Genomic DNA, 16,977 nt, shown 5'->3' with positions numbered 1-16,977 from the left:
TTTTACTGCATTTTCTGTCTCAGTCTGATTCATGGTTCCGGGGAGAGATGGAAGAAGAAAAGGAGAAAAGGAGAGGGAGAATGAAGGCAAGGAAAAAGAAAGGAGATGGAAGGAAAGGGAAACATGATAGAATACATAAACATTTGTTGTTATAATATTTATTAATATAGATATTGAGAAAAAGAAATAGAGATGTGTTACAGATGTTTGATAGGTCAATAGATAATCACTGTATTGTTTTTCCATTTTATAATTCAGGTGATTGAAGCTCTAAAAGACATTTTCAAGAAAAACCCCTCCCCAAACAGTCTGGTAAGGAAGATTACAAACCTGAACCTTCCAATGGCAGATCCCATTTCTTCTTACTTTGTTCAGTGGAGATTAACCACAATTGTATAGTATTATTAAAGTGAAAAACATTCAGGCTGGGTTCACACTTATGCAAATTGGATGTGGTTTTCTCCGCATCCAATTTGCATGACAGGAGAGTGTGACCGGCTTGCAATGGGGCCGATTCACACAGCTCGTGTGCGTCTTTGGCTCAGTTTCAGGTCCGAATTCAGGCAAAATATCGGTTCATCCGTGAAATGTAGAACAGGGACGCACCGGACCCCCTGCTGCGAGCAGCTCCACACATAGTGTGAACCCAGCCTCACTCTCAGCAGATCATATAATGAATTACAAAGAATCATTAGTAGCACATCATGGCAGTGTTGGGACAAGGTCCACTGGCACCCAAGGCAAAGATGCCAAAGAGAGATCTTTAATTTGGTGCTACAAAAACTAACATGAAGTTAAAATGGTGCAAAAAAAGAAACATTTTAGGGAACAAATTAAAGCGGAGCTCCACCCAAGAGGAGAAGCTCCACATGTGTGCTCCCCCCCTCCCCTACACTGCCACATTTGGCACCTTTTGGGGGGGGGGGGAACTGAAAGGGGCGGGGAGCTGGTACCTGTTTTTAACAGATACCCATCCCCACTGCCGGGTGACCTCGCCACGGCGAGGTTCTTTGGAAGTTCAGTCCCCTTTCTCCTGGGCAAAAATGTTTGCTCAGGGTCAAATCAATATTAAAGATGGCCCTGAAAACAATAGTAGCTTTTATTCATAAGGAAAAGCAGAGCAGTATCCAATCTGTCAAACTGATGGCTCAGTCATGTAGATTACACAGGGAGAGCGTGTCTCTCCCTGTATATTCATCAGAGCTCTCTGAGAGTCAGGCACAGTGCTCTGTTTATCAGGAGCACACAGAGCTCCGGATACAGAGCAGGCAGTTGTCACACTGACAGGCTATTTATCACCTCCCCAGCCACTTTCTGGACATTCCTCTCCAGGGATTAGCCAGGCCATGATAAATATGCAGGCAGGTCATTTGAATCTCCCTACCTATGTTCCAGAAGCTTCTTCCAGAGGCAGGGGAAGCAATCAAACTCAAACCCTGTGAAACACTGAAAGGACCAGAACAAACAATCCCTGCTACCTTGACTACAGAAAGAGGCAAAAACTAAATTTGCCTAACATCCTACACTAGGAAGGTACTCCATCTGTATGGCATCTTTGAGTTAATCTTTGGAAACAAAATAAAATGTATATGAAATGATAGTTTCTTTGAAAATCAGTACAACATTTTTAAGGCATGGGTGCTCAACCTGTGGCTATCCAGCTCTTGCAGAACTACAATTCCTATGAGACATTGCACGCTGCTGACAGTTACAAGCATGACTCTCAAAGGCAGAGGCACGATGGGACTTGTAGTTCTGCAACAGCTGGAGGGCTGAAGGTCGAGCACCCTTGTTTTAAGGGGTTAGTACTACCAGATGGGACTTGCTATTCACTTATTCATTATGTTTTATTGACAGAAAACTCATTTTTATTTTTTAAGGGAGAAACAAAGAACAGCACTACCTGAAGCGAGTTTTATTTGGTGCGTAACACTTGATCGATTTTACATCTTCATTTTACATTTTCAAATACATGTTAATATCAGCAGAAAATGACTTAGAACCCCCAACATTATTTATTTTCTGAAAGTAGAGGCCATGGAGAATAAAATGATGGTTGTTGCAATTTTTTTTTGAGCAGCCATTTATCAAATGCAAATTTTCAGGAAAAAACACACCTAAATGAAGTGTAGTGCACACAAACACAATATAATACCTGATTTTTTGGTAAAGCATAAAATATAATGCTGTGCTGAGTAAGCAGATACCAAACATTGGTAAAATTGCACATGCCTGTGAAACGGCAACAAACTACGGTACCTAAAACTGTCTATAGGCAATGCGTTAAAAGCCTTTACAGGTTATCAGTTTAGATTTGAATGTGTGTATGGCACTACAATTTTTGCTTCGCTCTGACGTTCATGGTGATACCCAGGGCCGTCTTTAAGCAGGGCAAAAGGGGCAGCTGTCCTGGGCCCTGCCATTTTTGTGGGGCCCAAAGCAGCTGCTTCATACTTGCCAACTATCCCAGTTTAAATTCCCTCATCCCTCGAGGTTTTAGTCCCATGCTGTGTCCCAATAACTCAGTGTGAAGTGCTGCTACTAATGCTGCCCAGCTCTGCCCTACTGACAGACTTAGTGTTTACATGTAAATTACCGGCATTCATATGTAAATAGTGACGACATTCATATGTAAATAACCTCGGCTGGCAGCATTGATATGTATCATGCCCCCCTGAGGTCATATCCACAGTAACCTCTAGCAACCAATCAACAAGCAGAAATCATTTGCTGTAACCTCTAACAACTAATCAGTGAGCCGTAATGTGTGCTGTAACCTCTAGCAACCAGTCAGTGAGCGGTAATGATACACTGTAACCTCTGGCAACCAATCGCAATAGCTGCCTGATCTGATTCAGTAAGCTGATTTTGTGTCTAGCTGCTATTTATTGTATGTCTCAGAGCAGGTGGAGAGTGAAACTGCATCGAGGGGGGTCCCCAAGAAAAGTTTTGCCCATGGTCCAATCAATATTAAAGACGGCCCTGGTGATACCTCACGTGTGGTGCAATCACGATTTCCATATGCGTGCTTTATCTATTTGCATGTTTGCATCTACAGTATCTCACAAAAGTGAGTACACCCCTCACATTTTTGTAAATATATTATTATATGTTTTTATGTGACAACACTGAAGAAATTACACTTTGCTACAATGTAAAATAGTGAGTGTACAGCTTGTATAACAGTGTAAATTTGATGTCCCCTCAAAATAACTCAACACACAATGTCTAAACCTCTGGCAACAAAAGTGAGTACACCCCTTAGTGAAAATGTCCAAATTGGGCCCAAAGTGTCATTATTTTGTGTGGCCACCATTGTTTTCCAGCACTGCCATAACCCTCTTGGGCATGGAGTTCACCAGAGCTTCACAGGTTGTCGCTGGAGTCCTCTTCCACTCCTCCATGACGACATCACTGAGCTGGTGGATGTTAGAGACCTTGCGCTCCTCCACCTTCCATTTGAGGATGCCCCACAGATACTCAATAGGGTCTAGGTCTGGAGATATGCTTGGCCAGTCCTTTACCTTTACCCTCAGCTTCTTTAGCAAGGCAGTGGTCACCTTGGAGGTGTGTTTGGGGTTGTTATCATGTTGGAATACTGCCCTGCGGCCCAGTCTCCGAAGGGAGGGGATCATGCTCTGCTTCACTATGTCACAGTACATGTTGGCATTCATTCATTTTTCCAGTAATCCATGTCCTCAGTCTGCTTGTCTTCAGCAAACTGCTTGTTTGTGCATCATCTTTAGAAGAGGGTTCCTTCTGGGACGACACCCATGCAGACCAATTTGATGCAGTGTGTGGCGTATGGTCTGAGCACTGACAGGCTGACCCCCCACACCTTCAATCTCTGCAGCAATGCTGGCAGCACTCATACATCTATTTCCCAAAGACAACCTAGTTACATAGTAGGTGAGGTTGAAAAAAGACACAAGTCCATCAAGTCCAACCCATGTGTGTGATTATGTGTCAGTATTTCATTACATATCCCATAGTTACATAGTAGGTGAGGTTGAAAAAAGACACAAGTCCATCAAGTCCAACCTAAAACCTCTGGATATGACGCTTAGCATGTGCACTCAACTTCTTTGGTCGAACATGGCGAGGCCTGTTCTGAGTGGAACCTGTCCTGCTAAACCAATGTATGGTCTTGGCCAGGGGCATAACTAGAAATAGCAGGGCCCCATCGCAAAATGTTGTATGGGGCCCCCCTGCAAACAGCCCCCCCCCCACAGCTGCCCTAGTGTCAATGCAGCGTGACCTGTGCCACATACAGCGTGACCTGTGCCCAATGCAGCGTGACCTGTGCCCAATACAGCGTGACCTGTGCCCCATGCAGCGTGACCTGTGCCCAATACAGCGTGACCTGTGCCCCATACAGCCCCTCCTATTCAGAGGAAGAGGCAAGCCACCCGGATCAGCAGAGAGTGGGATTACCCGCTGTAATAGCTTTCATTTGAATTTCCTGTCTTCCCGGGGCTCATCGTCACATGGCCCCACCTCTTGGCCCGACGCCTTTGATGACATCACATGTCCCGCATTGGATCGGCGTTCTGTCTATCAAAGGCACCGGGCCAAAAGGTGGAGCTATGTGACGTGAGCCCCGGGAACACTGGAAGTTCTAATGAAAGCTCTTACATCGGGCAATTCAGCTCTCTGCTGATATGGACAGCTCGCCTCTTCCTTTCCTCTCTCTTCCCCTGGCTGGGAGACTGTGCTGGCGGTGCTCTTATCCTCACTGGGCCCCACTTGGCTGCGGGCCCCATAGCGCCCGCATGGGTCACTATGGTGGTAGTTATGCCCCTGGTCTTGGCCACTGTGCTACAGCTCAGTTTCAGGGTCTTGGCAATCTTCTTATAGCCTAGGCCATCTTTATGTAGAGCAACAATTCTTTTTTTTCAGATCCTCAGAGTTCTTTGCCATGAGGTGCCATGTTGAGAGAGTGAGAGCGATAACACCAAATTTAACACACCTGCTCCCCATTCACACCTGAGACCTTGTAACATGACATCGGGGAGGGAAAATGGCTAATTGGCCCCAATTTGGACATTTTCACTTGTGGGTGTACTCACTTTACCAGTGGCTTAGACATTAATGGCTGTGTGTTGAGTTATTTTGAGGGGACAGCAAATTTACACTTTTATACAAGCTGTACACTCATTACTTTTCATTGTAGCAAAGTGTCATTTCTTCAGTGTTGTCACATGAAAAGCTATAATAAAATATTTACAAAAATGTGAGGGGTGCACTCACTTTTGTGAAATACTGTACATGTGAGTATAGGGGAGACGGGGGTGCTTTTGAATTTTTCTTATTATTTCTATTTATTGTATTTTAAGTACACTTTTTCAATTTTTCAAATGTAACTTTCACAAGGGGTAAGCAAGCTGTTTGCCGCCCCCCCCCCCCAATTCTGAGTGCTGAAAAAGTGATCTGGTGGCTATAAAGCTGCTCGGATCACTTTTACTGGAAGCCGATCACCAGCTGAAAAAAACAATGCCAGGATCATGGCTGCAGCTGCTTTGAGAGAAACATAAAGGCTACCAAAACTGAACTTTTACTGTGAAAATGCTAGTTGCCTGACTGCCATCCTGGGTCAGCAATTTGAATTTTTAACTAAGTAAATAAGAATTGTCTTTAACTTTCCCAATCAGCCCACTTGTCATTGGTCCGTGACTTTGGATTTTTTTCAACCCAGTCAGACAAATGCCGGGAAACTAGCATTCTCAAAAGTAGGTCAACAATGGCAGTAACCTCCTTCTCCCACCAGTTTCTCATTTAGCCTCCAGGAGTAAATACCAGATACATCTAGGTATGGAGGAATGGAGGATCACTTTACTCCCCCCACCCCCTTCTTCTCATGGGACAGTGCTGGTTTTCAGTAATTGGCCAGCACTGTTACATGGGGTTTGAAAGAGTCCTCAGCCTTGTGTAAGCTCCAGTTTAATAGACTCAGAGCTTACCCAGGCCTATCTTTCTGGTGGCTGGATGGAGCAGTGGAGGAGTAAAGGAGAGGTGACTGAGTGCAGCCGGAGAGGGGGGAATTAAAGTGAACCTGTTGATTTTTCAGGCATCAGCAAAGCACAGGTTTGTGTTAGAACGTAGTATATTAAATTACCACACAAAGTGACAGAAACCTGAAGTACATACCAAAATGTAACAAATGTAGGTAGTACTAGTAAAATCATACAAATTATAACCTGCCTTTGTTTTCCTTGTAGCTGTCTATAATGCAGCGTACACACGGTCGGACTTTTCGACCGGACTTGTTCGACGGACGCCGACGGACCAAATCCGGTGGACAATCCGATCGTGTGTGGGCTTCACCTGACCTTCAGCGGACTTTTCCAGTCGCAAATCTGACGGACTTTAGATTTGGAACATGCTTCAAATCTTTACATCATAACTCCGCTGGACCCAGAAATCCGCTCGTCTCTATGCTAGTCCGACGGACAAAAACAGACGCTAGGGCAGCTATTGGCTACTGGCTATCAACTTCCTTATTTTAATTCAGTGTACGTCATCACGTACTAATCCGTCGGACTTTGGTGTGATCGTGTGTAGGTAAGTCCAGTCGTTAGAAAGGCTGTTGAAAGTCCGCCAAAAGTCCGTTGAAAGTCTGTCGGACGGGCTGTCTAACTTATGTAGCTGAAAAGTCCGACCGTGTGTACGCGGCATAAGAATCCTGATTGCACTGCCTGTCATACAGATAGCCACAAGAGGCTGCAGCTGCCGATATGCATATATAATTCAATCATAAATATATGGTGCAGCAAGTAACAACTGTGAAAAAAAGGAAACATTTTTGCTCATAACACAAATAAGGATTTTGACAATAAATGCCTTTTATAATTTTCAGGGCCATCTTCTGGATTACTGGGAAAAATTAACCAAGAACAAGATCTTGAGAGATGTTACTTAGAATGGACAATACAATCTTAACATAAATGTGTATATTGATCTTTGATACCTCAGTATCTGTATCAACAACAAAGCTTTTAAATCTTCAGCCAAGTACAGGCACCCTGTCATCTTTTTACTCATGTCTTCTTCCTTCCCATGCCTTTCTTTTGCCCATGTCTGCCTTCCTTCTATTCACGTCTTCCTCCTTTCCATGCCTTGTTTTTATTCATTTTCTCTTCCTTCCCATGCCTTCAATCCACCCATGTCTGTCTCCCTCCAATACCTTCCTCCTTCTCATGTCTTCCTCCAAAGTGTAGGAAATGGCGAGAGTGGAAACAGAAGCAGGGAGGTTGGTCTGGTATGCTGCCAAGACTAAATCGACAAGCACACAGACCTCCCTTTTAATTAATGCTAGATCTGTAGTGCCTACATTGAATGAGCTGCAGCTGCAGATTGCTACATGCATTTTGGTTTGGAAATGCTGTGTAATAAGTTGCACTGGTACAGACATTAATTTTTTACAATTAACAATTTTTATTACATTTTTCAAACATAGAGTACTTTGCACATCATTCTGCGTAAATCAGTAAAGAAATATACCACACAGGTAGATTACATTTAGAACAATATCAGGAAACCAATGAACCATCTCTCGGGTTAAGTGAAGAAAGGCACTCTGTGTCCAAATAATCATCTGATCTTAGTAGCGTATAAGACAATGCGTTTCATACAAGAGAGAATATTGTAGCACTGCATATCTGACTAAGAAGACAGTGCACTAAACAATATGAGGGACAGTTGGGAACTATGGATATCCATTACCATTTTCTACCAAATGAAAGCTCAATGTGTACTGAAAAAAAAATAGGTATAACTTATTTGGATACACTAAGTAGTTGCAGTGATATGTACAGGTTTACTAACACGTCAGAGCAAAACTGTGCTCAGGCGTTACGATTTGTTTTACCTTCATCATAAAGGGGTTAAGGAGCAAAATAGCACCTTTAGGAATGGGGACAAGGTTGTTGGACTAATTTGAAGAGAGGCAAAAAGGAAGCAAAACTGGCCTATATAAGGAACATTGAAGAATATTTAAATGACAAATGGGAAAATATTTATCATCCGAGATTAAATTAAGTACATTTACTCCACAGGGCTGTGTGTTGAGCCCCCTTCTTTGTTTTCTATACACCTACAATTGTACTATGTATTACTGTACAAACATCATCATAAATTCACTGATGATACTATGGTAGTATTGTCTAGTTCCTGACCAGCCACTGCAGTTATATTAGGCAGGTTGGCTCCCCTGGACCAGCCGTCGTAGCTATACGTCTGCTCCTTAAGATGATGTAGGAAGTGCGCGGGCGCCCCCAGAGCCGTTGCGAGTGCCCGGCAGGCACGATGCCCGCCGGGCACCCACGATTGCTAGTGACAGAGCGAGAACCAGGATCTGTGTGTGTAAACACACAAATCCCGGTTCTCTCAGGGGAGAGGAGACAGATCGTGTGTTCATACTAAATATGAACAGCGATCGGTCTTCTCCCCTAGTCAGTCCCATCCCTCCCACAGTTAGAACACACCTAGGGAACACAGTTAACCCCTTGATCGCACCCTAGTGTCAACCCCTTCCTTGCCAGTGACATTTATACAGTAATCAGTACATTTTTATAGCCCTGATCGCTGTATAAATGTCACTGGTCCCAAAAATGTATCAAAAGTGTCCGATTTGTCCACCTCGATATTGCAGTCCCGATAAAAATCGCATTACTAGTAAAAAAAAAAAAATAATATAAATGCCATAAATCTATCCCCTATTTTGCAGACGCTATAACTTTTGCACAAACCAGTCAATATATGCTTATTGTGATTTTTTTTTACCAAAATTATGTACAAGAATACCTATCGCTTAAACTGAGGAAAAAATAAAAAAAAAATAAAAAACTGGGATATTTATTATTGCAAAAAGTAAAAGATATTGTGTTTTTTTCAAAATTGTTGCTCTTCTTTTGTTTATAGCGCAAAAAATAAAAACCACAGAGGTGATCAAATACCACCAAAAGAAAGCTCTACTTGTGGGAAAAAAAGGATGTAAATTTTGTTTGGGTACAGCACCACACGACCGCGCAATTGTCAGTTAAACCGACGCAGTGCCGTATCGCTAAAAATGATCTGGTCAGGAAGGGGGTAAATTCTTCCGGGGCTGAAGTGGTTAAAGGAGGGAGTGAGGAGAGAAGAAGTTGGTAAGAGTGGTGTGCTGCAAATTATTTGCTTTTGAAAAAAACTGATTAAGCTCCACCTTTTATGAAAGGTGAATGTGTGGAGGGTTTCTTATAGTAGGTTTCTCTGTAGATATATTTTTGAAAACTTAAAGTGGATGTAAACCCGATTCATGAAATTTGAGCTGGGCACATATATCTGCAGTTTCTCTTATTTCTCTGCAAAGCACTATGTCCCGTGGCTTTCTCCTGCTCCATTCTTCTGTTATCAGCATGATAAATTATGACAAGTTCTCCGTCAACTGTGAAAAAACCATCCTGAAATTTGTGTCAGGGTGGGTGCTACAAATAGATTAGCATAGAGCTGGTCTATTCACAGCACCGCTCTGCCAGCCTTTGCGTATGTGGAGGGGGTGTGTGCCTTTCCTCCAATCAGATGTCTCACAGTGTAAGCAAAGAATCCACACCCACAGGTGAATCAGGAGGAGAAAATTGTAACAGGATGTGCACTTTCTAAACAGTATATAAAGCTGAAGACTGCAGATATAGATGTACAACTTATGTAGGAGGATTTGTTTAATCTCTGTGTATTATCTGAGGCTGTTCACTTCACTGGGTATATGTGAGGGTTTACATCCACTTTAACATGGTCAATAAACCTGAACGGTGTTATTAAAAAATGCCAACAATGCTCATACATTGAGATTATTTAAGAAAAGCAGTCTTGAGAAGAAGGTATTAGAGACCATCTATCGTTCATTGAAAGTGTAATGGTGTACTGCATCTTAATATGGTATCTTTTTTGGCTGATAATATTGCTCTTTAGAAAATAATCTACACCACTATGAAAACTATGGGCTATAAACTTCTCTTTCCAGCAGAAAAATTTCAGTCCCGTTGACTTTGTAGAGTGAGTGATCTGCCCCATCCTGGCCACCACTTGTTGAATTTTTGTCATCCAGTAGACATTTTAGGAATATTTAAGAGAGTACACACAGGCTTAGAGAGAGCTATTTAGGCCATAAATGTAAAAACTGTTCTTTATGTTAGTGTTTTTTAATGGGGTTGTTAATCATTTGATATATAAAAGTGTGTAAAAGTGTGTGATGCATTTTTTAATTTAATTAAATTTTTTTTATATATTGTGTTTTTTGTTCTAAATGTATTTTATAATGACAATAAATCTTATCTTTAACTTATATCTTCCTATGTCTTCCTCCTTGTCTTCCTCCTTCCCATGTTCGGCAAACACCCGAATTTGTCAGTCCCTTGGCGGAAGTCGGGACATTCACCCGCCGAGTGTCCCACAGTGAACTGCACGGTGCATTCTAAGCCCTGGCACAGTGAATAGCTTGTTGTTAAGGAGCGGGGCCGGGAATCCTTGCAGAAAGCTGAATGAAAAAAAAAGCCATTGCCGGCAATAGAAAAAAGTGGGGAAAAAAAAAACGGAATAAGGGTCCCCCCAATCCATACCAGGCCCTTCGGGTCTGGTATGGATTTTAAGGGAAAACCCACGCCAAAATTTTTAAAAAATGACACGGGTTTCTCCCAAAATCCATACCAGACCCTTATCTGAACATGCAGACCGCAGGTCAGGAAAGGGGGGGTGAGCACCCCCCTTCTGAACCATACCAGGCCACATACGCTCAACATGGGGGTGTGCTTTGGGGCAAGGGGGGCTCTGCTCTCCCCACTCCAAAGCACCTTGTCCCCATGTTGATGGGGACAAGGGCCTGTTCCCCACAACCCTGGCTGTGGATTGTGGGGGTCTGCCGGCAGGGGGTTTATTGGAATTTAGAAGCCCCCTTTAACAAGTGGGCCTACTAGATCCTGCCCCCCATGTGAAGGAGTAGGGGTACAACGTACCACCTACTCATTCACCAAAAAAAGTGTCAATAAGAAAAAAAGAACACAAACACAATCAAAGCTTTGACATGGGAGCAGGGGGCGGGGCCAAGTCCCTCTGTCTGTGTCAATGGACACAGAAGCAGGACTCGGGAGCGAGCCCGCACGGGTGCCCCCATGGAAAGCAGCTTTTCGTGGGGGCACCCGATGAAGAGGAGGGGCTTGGAGCGCCTGCAGGGCACCCAAGAAGAGGAGGATCAGGACTGCTCTGTGCAAAACCACATTATACAGAGCAAGTAAGTATAGGCATTTTTTTTAATATTTATTTGTTTACAAACCCTTTAATTTTTTATTGCTATGCATGTTCCAGTGTGGGAATTTCAATATATTAGAGTTAGGGACCACACTACACTGGGGGGCATAGATGAGGCAGTGTGGCTTCAACATAGATTTTCAAATATATGCTACCTACCTACATCCCTGTTTTTAATATATAGGGGTATGGTTATAAAAAAAAAAATCACATTTGTTTTGTGCAAATGAGGCAAAATTTAATTTTCTCTTTTTTTTTTTTTTCTACGAGTCAAATGTTATTCATAAAAAAATACAGTGGTTTGGGAAAACATCACATTATAGCCATTAGAGGGAGCTGAGGGTCATAGGAAATGAATGATCCTCGACTCCATCTAGTGGCCATAACGTGGTATTTTCCCAAACCACTTTACTCTTTTACATAAACAAACAATATTTGACCTGTAGAGAAAATAGAAGAACATTCAATTTTGCCCTTTTACACAGACTGAATATACCAGCAGTCTCGCTGGACAAACAGCTCTATGATTTTTCATAAATCACCCCATAGGGTTTAAAGATTTCTGGTTATTTCTTTAATTTGGATTTATTTGGTGCCACTGTTGGCAGCGAACCCTTCTATGCTGAATGTTAGCAGTAAAAACCTGACAGACGTGCCAATCCCTCTACACTTTATCCAAAACTACAAAAATTTTGACTGTAGCTGAACTTAAAATTAAATTCTCCAGTTTTGTTGTAAAAATAAATTTGTATTGCTGTCTACAGTATGACCCTTTTAGGAAAATGTATGCTTATCATCAGCCTGGTGATGTCCGCACATGGATTTCATTGGTAGTGATACACCTGGTTTTGGTTCTAGATAGGTTCGTTGAACATGTGTAAAGTTTGGGTGCTGAATTTTAACCCTACTGAAGTGAATGGGAGCTGAATGTAAAAAAAAACAGCTCTTGACTAATAGGTAAGGGATAGTCGAACAAATGGCATGGTGGGCTGGCTACTGGCCTGGGGGACATATACCAAAGTAAAAAAAAACAAAAAAACAATCAGAAGCATTGATTTTATTAATGCCTAATGTACAACTAAAAGCAAAACTGGCAGTTTATTATTTTTTGCCATCTGTGTCACATTGGAGAGCTGTCCCTTCACTTCCTGCCCCTTAGCCAAAACAGGAAGTGCAAGGAGATCCCTCTAAAGTGATGAAATCCACCCTTGTCACCAAAACTAGTGTCCCAGTTGAAAGATTTCTCTATTTCTCCTCCTTATTATCTATACCAGATCTTAGATGAAGGTCTGGTACAGATTTTATCGGACGACCCTCACAAAAAAAGAAATAGGGTTTCCCAATTTATACTAGCCTGTTTTAGTCTGGTATGGATTTTGAGGGGGGACCTCATGCAAAAGAAAAAAAAAAGGTGAAATCTCCCACAAAATCCATATATTAATGCAAGAGTCTTCTTCAAGCATGCAGCCTGGCAGGCCAGGAAAGAGAGGCACAGCATGCTACACCCCCCCCGAACCCCTAATCATTTACAAAAAAATGTAAAAAGGAAATAAAACAGACTGTTTTTAAAAAGTCCTTTATAAAAAAAGAAAAAAAGACCCCAACGTACATCCATTGTCAATCATTTCACCCAGTGACGTAGATTCACATTAATCACCAACCCACTGAAAGAAAAAAAAAACCCTCATGACACACACTTGAACACAATAACTGCTCGCCTGCCACTGAAAACTCTGGTGGATGACAGACATACAGTAGCTCACAAAAGTGAGTACACCCCTCACATTTTTGTAAATATTTTATTATATCTTTTCATGTGACAACACTGTAGAAATTACACTTTGCTCCAATGTAAAGTGTACAGCTTGTAATACAGTGTAAATTTGCTGTGCCCTCAAAATAACTCAACACACAGCCATTAATGTCTAAACCGCTGGCAACCAAAGTGAGTACACCTCTAAGTGAAAATGTTCTAATTCGGCCCAATTAGCCATTTTCCCTCCCTGGTGTCATGTGACTTGTTAGTGATACAAGGTCTCAGGTGTGAATGGGGAGCAGTAAATTTGGTGTTATCGCTCTCACTCTCTCATACTGGTCACTGGAAGTTCAACATGGCACCTCATGGCAAAGAACTCTCTGAGGTTCTGAAAAAAAGAATTGTTGCTCTACATAAAGATGGCCTAGGACATTACTGAAACCATATCCTGTGGTCTGATTAGACCAAGATAAACTTATTTGGTTCAGATGGTGTCAAGCATGTGTGGCGGCAACCAGGTGAGGAGTACAAAGACAAGTGTGTCTTGCCTACAGTCAAGCATTATGTGGTGGGAGTGTCATGGTCTGGGGCTGCATGAGTGCTGCCGGCACTGGGAAGCTACAGTTCATTGAGGGAACCATGAATGCCAACATGTACTGTGACATACTGAAGCAGAGCATGATCCCCTCCCTTCAGAGACTGGGCCACAGGGCAGTATTCCAACATAACGACCCCAAACATATCTCCAAGACGACCGCTGCCTTGCTAAAGAAGCTGAGGGTAAAGTTGATGGACTGGCCAAGCATGTCTCCAAACCTAAACCCTATTGAGCATCTGTAGGGAATCCTCAAATGGAAGGTGGAGGAGTGCAAGGTCTCTAATAGGGATGAGACTCGATGTTTGACGCAAGTTCGACTCGAACATCGGGTGTTTGCCCGATCAGCGAATACCGAACATTATGGGGCGTTCGCAGCAAATTCAAGGAACGCCCCATAATACACTGCAAGATCACAGTGCATTGATGTCTAATGATTGGCCAAAGCATGCACCTGACCTGCATGCTTTGGCCAATCACAGTGCGCTCTGCTGTGAGAGCAATGATTGGCCAAAGACAGGGTGCCTTTCACCAATCATGGCTCAGGGGGCTAAATCCACGCCCCACACTATATATGACTGCTTACACGGCAGCCGTATATAGTGTAATGATTGAGAGAACATTAGCTAGAGGCAGGTTAGTTAGTGGCGTGCAGGCAGTTTAATATATAAATGCAGGCAGTGTATTAATATATATATATATATATATATATATATATATATATCGTGTTATATATATATATATATATATATATATATATATATATATATATATACTCTGCATTCAGTGTAGACTATATATATACAGAGCAGGCAGCCTAGTATATATATATAGATATCTATATATAGATATCTATATATAGATATCTATATATATCTATATATAGATAGATAGATATATATATATATACACAGTGCAGTCAGTGTAGAGTATATATACAGTGCATGCAGTGTAATATATACAGTGTAGACAGTCTAATACAGTGGATATAAAAAGTCTACACACCCTGTTAAAATGTCAGGCTTCCGTGATGTAAAAAAAAAATAAGACAAAGATAAATCATTTCAGAACTTTTTCCACCTCTAATGTAACCTATAAACTGTACAACTCAATTGAAAAACAAACTGAAATATTTTAGGTGGAGGGAAGTAAAACTAAAAAACTAAAATAATGTGGTTGCATAAGTGCTCTTATGCTCTTATAACTGGGGATGTAGCTGAGTTCAGAATTAAGCAATTACATTCAAACTCATGTTAAAAAGCAGTCAGTACACACCTGCCATCATTTAAAGTTCCTCTGATTAACCCCAAACACAGTTTAGCTGTTCTAGTAGGTCTTTCCTGACACATCCTACAGCAAAATCCATGGTCCGCATGGTCCGCAGAGAGCTTCCAAAGCATCAGAGGAATCTCATTGTTAAAAGGTATCAGTCAGGAGAAGGGTACAAAATAATTTCCAAGGCATTAGATATACCATGGAACACAGTGAAGACAGCCATCATCACGTGGAGAAAATATGGCACAACAGTGACCTTAACCAAGAACTGGACGTCCCTCCAAAATTGATGAATAGACGAGAAGAAAACTGGTCAGGGAGAGGCCTACAGCAACATTAAAGGAGCTGCAGGAATACAGTCAGGTCCATAAATATTGGGACATCAACACAATTCTAATCTTTTTGGCTCTAATGAAAGGAACAAGATGTGCTTTAACTGCAGACTTTCAGCTTTAATTTGAGGGTATTTACATCCAAATCAGGTGAACGGTGTAGGAATTACAACAGTTTGTATATGTGCCTCCCACTTTTTAAGGGACCAAAAGTAATGGGACAGATTAACAATCATCTATCAAACTTTCACATTTTAATACTTGTTTGCAAATCCTTTGCAGTCAATTACAGCCTGAAGTCTGGAACACATAGACATCACTAGAGGCTGGGTTTCATCCCTGGTGATGCTCTGCCAGGCCTCTACTGCAACTGTCTTCAGTTCCTGTTTGTTCTTGGGGCATTTTCCCTTCAGTTTTGTCTTCAGCAAGTGAAATGCATGCTCAATCAGATTCAGGTCAGGTGATTGACTTGGCCATTGCATAACATTCCACTTTTTTTCCTTAACTAACTCTTTGGTTGCTTTCGCAGTATGCTTCGGGTCATTGTCCATCTGCACTGTGAAGCGCCATCCAATGAGTTCTGAAGCATTTTGCTGAATATGAGCAGATAATATTGCCCGAAACACTTTTTTCAGCAGTCACATCATCAATAAATACAAGAGAACCAGTTCCATTGGCAGCCATACATGCCCACGCCATGACACTACCACCACCACGCTTCACTGATGAGACGGTATGCTTTGGATCATGAGCAGTTCCTTTCCTTCTCCATACTCTTCTCTTCCCATCACTCTGGTACAAGTTGATCTTGGTCTCGTCTGTCCATAGGATGTTGTTCTAGAACTGGGAAGGCTTTTTTAGATGTTGTTTGGCAAACTCTAATCTGGCCTTCCTGTTTTTGAGGCTCACCAATGGTTTACATCTTGTGGTGAACCCTCTGTATTCACTCTGATGAAGTCTTCTCTTGATTGTTGACTTTGACACACATACACCTACCTCCTGGAGAGTGTTCTTGATCTGGCCAACTCTTGTGAAGGGTGTTTTCTTCACCAGGAAAAAAATTCTTTGGTCATTCACCACAGTTGTTTTCCGTGGTCTTTTGGTGTTGCTGAGCTCACCGGGGCATTCTTTCTTTTTAAGGATGTTCCAAACAGTTGATTTGGCCACACCTAATGTTTCTGCTATCTCTCTTATGGGTTTTGTTTTTCCAGCCTAATGATGGCTTGCTTCACTGATAGTGACAGCTCTTTGGATCTCATATTGAGAGTTGACAGCAACAGATTCCAAATGCAAATAGCACTCTTGAAATGAACTCTGGACCTTTTATCTGCTTATTGTAAACGGGATAATGAAGGAATAACACACACCTGGCCATGGAACAGCTGAGCAGCCAATTGTCCCATTACTTTTGGTCTCTTAAAAAGTCGGAGGCACATATACAAACTGTTGTAATTACTACACCGTTCACCTGATTTGAATGTAAATACCCTCAAATTAAAGCTGAAAGTCTGTCCCAATATTTATGTACCTGACTGTATGTGGCAAGTACTGGCTGTGTGGTACATGTGACAACAATCTCCCGTATTCTTCATATGTCTGGACTATGTGGTAGAGTGGCAAGCCTTTTCTTATGAAGAAAAACATCCAAGTTGGATAAATTTTGCAAAAACACATCTGAAGTCTCCCAAAAGCATGTGGGAAAATGTGTTATGGTCTGATGAAACCAAGGTTGAACTTTTTGG

This window comes from Aquarana catesbeiana, linkage group LG04, assembly GCF_042186555.1.
Source record: "Aquarana catesbeiana isolate 2022-GZ linkage group LG04, ASM4218655v1, whole genome shotgun sequence".
NCBI lineage: Eukaryota > Metazoa > Chordata > Amphibia > Anura > Ranidae > Aquarana > Aquarana catesbeiana.
This window is presented reverse-complemented; position numbering follows the sequence as displayed.